Raw genomic sequence first — 8626 nt, forward strand, 5'->3', positions numbered from 1 at the left:
CTATATAAAAAATAAAACGTACAAGACTATATAAAAAAATTAATGTTGGCGTAGATATATTAAAATAAAATTTTTAAAAATGTCAAAATGATTAATATAAAAACAGAAAATTAATGAAACGTGATGGAAAAGAGAATAAAAGGTGAACTAAATTTGAACTTTCTCAAGAATTATAAACGGGTTTACTACTTTTTTTCCACTAATAAATTTAAAGGTTATTTTAACCATAATGATTTGAATTAATTTTTTTTTTTTTTTTTTAAGAAAAGCTGATGATTCTAAAGAAAACAAAGATAAAATTGTTTGTATTTTTGGCAATCTGGGCAACATATTGGGTAAAAGGTATCTTCGTATTCTTCGAGTAGATGACTTAGGATTGCATAACACTGGTAATCAGATATATAAATACTTGGATGCTTTTAAAAGGTTGTCATTTCACTGAAAATTTCATAAAAGTTATGAATAAATTAGTTTAATAATTAAAAGTTATTGCGTCGTGAAGATAAAGAAGAGATTAAATACAATTTGAAATGTTATTACAAAAAGGAGAAGAGTATAACTCAAAACATTATTTTTTGAGGGGAAGGCCGAGAAAAAATGTTGGATGTTATGGAAGTGATGGAAAAAATGAATCAAGCGTTTCCAATCTGGATATTTTGGTATCAATGATGCACCTCGGTTTAATCGACTGATGTCAGAATAAGTCGATGAATCTTGGAAAAAATTAAATAAAACCGATAAAGCGGTCATGATATCAGTAACGAAGTAAAAACTACATGTTTGGTTGCCTATAATGAAATAATCAAACATTATGGGTAAAATTTCCTCTGGGAACACCTGCTAAAAGGGAACAAATTGAAACCAATTTTGAAACAAAAGGGACAGTAAAAATGAATCACGCACGAAAATAATGTACAAAAACCATCGGGTTGGAAGCGAGATGAAACTTTGGAAGCGTGTGAGACCGGATCGGAAAACAGCTATTCACTATAAGTTACCGTCCGGAAATCGATTGATTCTATCCCCTAATGTCAACAATTGGAAAGATTACGCTACTGATTACGATAAAGCAACCAGAATAGATCAGAAGGAAAAGTAACATCTTACTTCGCAAGACCTCAGATTTCACGCTTCTTTGATGAAAATTTGCAGAATTTGGCCGAGAAATTTTGGTGGATCAACCGTATAGTTCTGAACTGCACCGTCATATTACTATTTATTTTGGTCTCTAAAGCGCTCACTTAACGGTATAAAGTTGATTTCCTAAGAGGTCTGTGAAAATCACTTATTGTTGTGTTTTGCCCAATACGCACACAAAAAAATTTTACCACTAAAATGGCAAGAGGTGGGAGATCAAAACGGAAATACATTTGATTCATTTGAAATTCAAAATATATGATGTGGGCACTACATGACTTCATTGTACGCCTATTAAATTAAACATACACATTTTTAAAAGTACATAAAATTTTATTTCATTAATATTTTCCCATACATTTTCTTTAATTGTTATTGAATTATTATTTATCGTAAAAATCTTTATACAATCAGAGGTTAGTTTATTAATAAATCAATATATTTAAATTAAAAAAAAAAGTTAAAAAAAGGGAATGAAGTCTGATTCCAACCGACGTGCCTTCCCCTTGTAATATCCAAATATTTCATAATTAAAATTTATTTTGGCTATAATTCTGGAACCAATGAAAATAAGTACCACTTATCATATATGTTTGGAAACATCTCAATGAAGGCTTATTACTGCAGTTAAGAAAAAGTCACTTTTGGTTCAGTCGATTGCAATCAAAAGGGGAGGTGCACCAATTAGATATTACAACATCCTAAATCCAAATTTCAACATCATACGGTTAATCGTTTTTGAGTTGTGCGAGATACATATATACGTCACGCCGAAACTAGTCAAAATTAAATAGATTCAGTGAAAATGGATATTTCCTTTGAAATCCGAAATTTTTCGCGATCCCAATACTTCCTTTACTTCGTACAAGGAAGTAAAAAACACCTTGTTTTATTTGTGTATTAAAATACTATGATAATTTTCTTCAACCCTTTGTTGTTCGAAAAAAAAAATCAAAATGTGTACCTGCTCATGTAGCAAACTATGGGGATGTATCTGCCTCTTATAACAAAAACCATTAGCAACCCCGTTTCAATTATCTGGAGAACGTGAATTATTTTAAAACTATTTCAATAAATATTATTTTTTTAACTACATGTCTGAACATCAGAATGCGTATCTAATTGAATCCAAAATGATCATTAAGAACTGTAGGTATGTTACTAAATTTTACTTTAACGGTAATTAGATTAAAACAGTTTTATAATTTAAATCATTTAATAAGTATAAAATAAAACATATTCAGAATAAGTTATGCTGAAAAATACAAAATAATTTAAAAAAAGATGACTGTCTCCCTTCAGGTAAACTGCGGATACAAGATCATCTCAGGAGATACAGCTGGCCTAGTGGCCGGCCTTGAGTCGCTGAATCTCACAGTTCGGAATGTGTACATCTCACTGGTGAGAAAATGCGGCGGATGCGGAGTCATAGCTTGTCAGCAGGTGGCAGGAGAGATGGAATCAGTCGATCAAGGGCAGATGGACCCACAGGCTGTGGATCACAACTTTATTCAGAAGCCTTGTGGTAAAAAAAATCTATGTTGTTTATTAAGTAAAATACAAAAATAATAATTAAAATGATCGCAAAAAGATTGGATAGTAGGAGCAGAATTTATTAAATGTTTGTAAACGTGTAAAGAAACACAGCACGTCATAAAAAAAACAAATAAGTGTAAGTAACAGCTTGATATACTTTCCACATCAACTGGTTAATAATATTATCTTCATAGAAAGCACATCTTACTGGTACTACAGGTTCTGTCAGGTACGTTTCTTTTTACATACATTTATACTTTCCTTACTGTCAACTAATAATTATTTTTAAAATAACAAAATGGTAATCTAGGTTTTAAATTTTTAATAAAATTTATTTTTTTAATTTTTGGGGCATAACTTGTTTAACAATTAAGTTCAATAAACGTTTTCCATAGGTTTATATATATATATATATATATTTGTTTGTTTTTAACCTCCGCATCTAAGTTAAGTATTGCTTCAGAGGATAAGAAGAATAGCGGGTGAAAATGCCATGCCTGATCGGGATTCGAACCCGGAACCTCCGGATATATACTAGCATCCTCGTCACGGCTTCACCCGCGCTATCTGGTTACTTGCGTTTCCCGTGGCGGCCAATTTTTTTAATTTTATATTTTTTTGTCAAGTAACCAGAGGCAAGTGTAGCCAGTCGTTTCACACATACAATTACAGTGGCTGTGTTGGTTGAGCTGCCGCGCCGTACACCGTCTAACAATTATAATATTGCCAACTTATTTTGTTCACTTTACGTAACTGCTACATTCATATTAATAAAAACGAACAATTAAATCAATTAGAGTTCAATGTCAAACATTAAATTTAATTGTAGATTCAAATAAGTTTTATTTTTACTGTTTTTTGTTAAAACGCTCAAGTTCAATATCTGTTATTGAAAAGTTGTTGAAGGGCAATGATCAATAAATTAAAATTGGCAGCTTGGTGAAATCGTATTCAAGAAAAACTTGTTTTTCCTTTTTATTATTAATAAAAAAGTCTTTAAAATTTTTATGAATAAATTAACGTGTTAAAAATACAAAATAGTTTCAGTTAATTGCTGTAGTATTGCTGAAATACACTTTTTAAGGGGGATATCAGCAAAGAAGTGACTTGAAAAATGGATGTTTTAATGGCTTAACTATTAAATAAACTTTATAATTAGATGATTGTAAAACCTGTCATTCTAAATTCAATCAACATTGTATTTTTAAAAGAAAGAATGATATTAATGTGTATCAAATATCAATCATGTATCATGTATCATGTATCAAATAAAAATGTATGAAAATTATATAAAAGTATTCAGTTACCGTCACCAGTAACCAATCGGAATTATCTCAACATTATAATAATTTATAATTATAATATAATATATATATATATATATATATATATATATATATATATATATATATATATATATATATATATATATATATATATATATAATAATATATATATAATATATATATTATTATATATTATATTATAATATAATTTTATAATTATAATAATTTATAAACGCTTTCTAAGAAATTAAAAGACATGCTTTTAAGAGAATGTAGGCATTGTATTTACCAACCGATTTATCGTACGAATACAAAACAAGGGAAAAAATGTCTTAAAGAAATATTTCTTCTTACATGCAAACGAATGGGAACGTATCAAATTTCTTTCAGTAGAATTTGGAATAATAGAATTTTATTTCCCCACAATAAAAACTGTTAATGTGTTTTTTCGAGATTCAATTATTAGTAAAAATTTTCTACATCCGTTTTAAAAATTTCTATAAAAAAAAAATAAATTTCGGTTAAAAATATTTCACCTGTTATAATTTTTTTAAAAATGATTCATGAATATTAATTATCATTGGATAACAAAAAAGAATTTTTATTTTGTTTCAGGTAAAAAATGTGTGATTCTAGCAGTATTTTTTCGAGTTCAAATATGATATCTGTTTTTCCCCATCACGCAAGGTTTCCGTGACACAGGCATTTATAATTTCAATCATTTTAATACTTTCTGCATTCTAGCTACACAATATTCATGAATCACCTAGAAAGTAAGAAATGACGATTTTCTGCTATATTTCGACTGTGGAGCATCCCTTTTGATGGTCCAATAATAATCGGCCTGCATATTAGGATTCCATTTGCCTTGATACGTCTTTTCCATAGATTTTTTCCCCTTCCTGGGACCGCTCATAAAGAGCATTACGTCTGGTAAAAAGGTGTGTCACGCAGTCAGGCAGCGAAATGGAGAGTGCCCACTGCCTCATTGCGCAGAGAAGACCCCAACGTGCTCGGGAGAGGGCCCTAAACGCGGACCTATCCGTCCCGGCTCCCACCGACGTCTCATTTCCTGGTGGGACTCTTCATAAATATGTAGCTTATCCATCACCTTCTTAACATAGCTCTCAACCGCTTCCCAATCTTTAACTCCTTTCAGCATTACGCTTTGTGTCCTCTGGACGGAACATATCTTCCAAGCCTAACATATTTAACATCGCCTGCGTTCTTCATCAAAGCGCGGGCAAGAGAAATTCACGTGCTTAGGAGTCTCTTCCTCATCGCAGTCAGGGCAGCGAGCCGTGCCGTACCGTCCAGGCCGTATTTATGCAGATACGCCCTGAAACTGCCATTACCCGCCAGGAACTGAAAGTAGCTGAAATCTCCTGTTGAAAGTGTTCTCCGTACTCATCGCTCACTGAGCCAAGATTTTCCGGGAAGAAATCTAGGTGCGAGTGCAGAGAAGGTGTACTTTTAAGGACACATTACAACCCACATTTTTATAAGATCGTGGATAATGTCACGGTAATTTTCCGCCTTTAGATTTCCCAAAAAAACTATGAGTAACATATTTGAATACTTGCCAAGCTGCTTTCTCCAGTGGCTCAATGTTTAACGTGTGACCTAAAAATGACATTTTAAAATTTAAAATTTACAAATTAGATTTGTAAACTTATCTTTTTGACTGAATTCCTCTTATGTCTTTTGCTTCAAATTTTCAGTACTGATCAACAAAGTTAATGAATGGTTTAAAAGAGTTCAAATTAAAAAATGTATAACTACATATTTTCATCCTACTTATCTCTTCAAATGCATAGTATAAAAAAAAAACTTTGTATAAAATGTATGTACACGCATCTTCAAATTTTAGTTTACACTAAATACAATACATTATTATTAAATTACACATTAAGTAAATTAAAAAGTAAATATTTATTTAAATAAATTAAAGCTTTTCCTTTGAGTTACGCTGGAGCTTTAACCATCGTAAACAAGGTGTCGTTTACAATTTGTCGTGTTAAATTATATTTCTACTAAAATAACACTGCTAAACATAATTTTTGTTTCCTAAAGCGGTACACGATTATAATTTTTTTTTTTTTTTTTTTTAATACCAATATGAACTCAGAATCTTTCTATCACCCACCATTTTTAAATTTTAATTTATGGATTTATTATTTATGGAATTAATTAACTTCGTTCATTCTTATTGCTATCTTAGGTTCAACAGTGCAGTGTCGTAATGTCTCGAAATTGTATAAATAATATGGATAACTTTTATGTATGTAGTGAGTTTACCGTAAAATCAAATAGAAAAAAAATTACAGCTTTAATTAAAAAAGCATATCATTTGTACTTTCAGTGTAAAATTGTTGATCAGGTTAAAACGTGGGGCTCCTCATATAGTATACACTAATTGTTCTGTATATTTAAGAGAATGACTGAAAGATACAGGAAAACTTTGCCATTTGGTGAACCTATGGTTTGACGTGAACCAAAGAATAATGTAACCGATTGTTATTTTTGTTTAACAACTGTGTCTAGAATTTCTAAAAAATCTAAACGTACTGTAAAATATCCTTCAATGCAACCTGAAATCAGGCCTATACCTCACAGTGAAATTATTCCAGTTCCTGAGCCACCTGTGAATGTATGTTTCGAAAGTAGCGATGAAGAATCTGTCAGTACTGAGGAAGATAACAATGATTTTGATTTTGAATTATCTTCCAATAAGCCACATCTTATATCACAAGGTGAATTAAATGACTTGGTTAGAGATTTAAATTTATCAAAAAATGTTAGTATCAAGACTGCAAGATTGGAATTTACTTCAAAAAAATACATAATTATTGGGCTTTTAAAGCAGACAAAAAGAACTTTCTCAGTATTTTACTGATGAAAATAATTTTGTTTATTGTACAGATATTGATGAGCTTATGTTGCACTTAGGACAAGTTCATAAACCTGAGGACTGGCGCCTTTTCATAGATTCGTCCAATTATAGTTTAAAAAGTGGTTCTACTACACAACTGTAATAATTGTCCTTCGATACCAATGGCTTATAGTATTCATTTGAAAGAGACATAAGATGTGATGAAAGAAGTTCTTGAAAAAATAAGTTGTAAAATACATAGCTAGAACATATGTGGTGATTTGAAAGTTATAGCTATTTTGTTAGGCTTGCAGTTAGCCTATACTAAGTACATGTGTTTTCTTTGCGAATGGGACAGCCGAGCTAGGGATAATCATTATCTTACCAAAGAGTGGAAGAAACGAGACAACTTACTCCAAACGGGAAAAATATTATTCATGTGCCCTTAGTTGAACTCAAAAAAAATATTTTTAACCCCTCTCCATATCAAGCTAGGACTAATGAAAAATTTTGTAAAAGCAATGAAGAAGGATAGTCCCGGATTTTTGTACATCAGGAAGAAATTACCGAATGTAGGTGAAAGAAGGAATATTTCTTGGTCCTCAAATAAGAGTTTGTCAAAGATGACCTATTTAGCTCGATGTTAAATAATGAAGAGAGCGCAGCTTGGGCTTCATTTAAAGACGTTTGCTGAAGATTTCTCGGCAAACAAAAATCCGACAATTACCACGATATTGTTAAATCAATTTCTTACTTCATACAAAGCTACGGGATGTAAATTTTTAGAACACCCTTCATGTTGTGACCCTCATCACCATAATAAGCACAGAATGAAGTAGATTGACAGAATTTAACCCTATGATCACTTATACGACAATTTAAATATCATTAAAAATTTTTAAAAAAATGTATCATTAAAATTACATATCCAGAAAATGGAAAACCAAATTTAAATATTTTTATGTAAATACCGAGTTTACTTACGTGTGCAAAAAGATCAATTGTACACTATGACATTGTAAAATACTCTTTTATGACAATAAAAACTTAAAACGGGGTACTATAATAATAGTGTACGTTTCATAATTAGCAATTATTATTAATATTTATCATTGGTCAGTGAGTGATTTACATGTACTTGGTGCGGTATATATTTACAGTTGGTGAAGATTAATAATAATTTCCTTAAAAATAATGGTTAAATCATTTGACAGTATTATTTTACTCTTCAATCACATATCTGTTAACCTATGCAGTTTCAATTTGTTCAAAAACTTAAGAAAGCTAAAACAAAAGTTCCACTTCTTAGAACATAGACTTTTCTTACTAAACCAAATAACCAATTACATACTGTATATCAAACTATTCTTTATTCATTAATGAAAATAACTTCTAGATTATCATATTTTAAATCTATGTCTTAGGTTTACAGTGTTTCTTTTTTGTTGGTTCCTGATATGGTAAAAGTTTCTTTGTATAAGTTTTTAAAATTGATTTTATATACTAGCTTCTCCTGAGGCATGCCCTCCAGGTGGGTTGCCCTGGGGCGAGTTGCATCTCAGAATGGGATTATTAGGTGTCAAAATTGTTACCTCTTTTGTAAAAATGTTTTTTTTTTTAATGATGAAAATTGATCAAGGAAAAGCGAAAAAAATATCAACAAATCTTTCTAATTATACTTGGTTTAAATCGGCTTAGGTGTAGGCGTCAGTTTGAATTTTTTTTTTTTTTGGAGGGGACTGACAAAAAAAAAGGAAAAATATGGACAAAGGATAAAATACAAAATGATATTACA

This window comes from Lycorma delicatula, chromosome 9, assembly GCF_047948215.1.
Source record: "Lycorma delicatula isolate Av1 chromosome 9, ASM4794821v1, whole genome shotgun sequence".
In the NCBI taxonomy this organism is placed as follows: domain Eukaryota; kingdom Metazoa; phylum Arthropoda; class Insecta; order Hemiptera; family Fulgoridae; genus Lycorma; species Lycorma delicatula.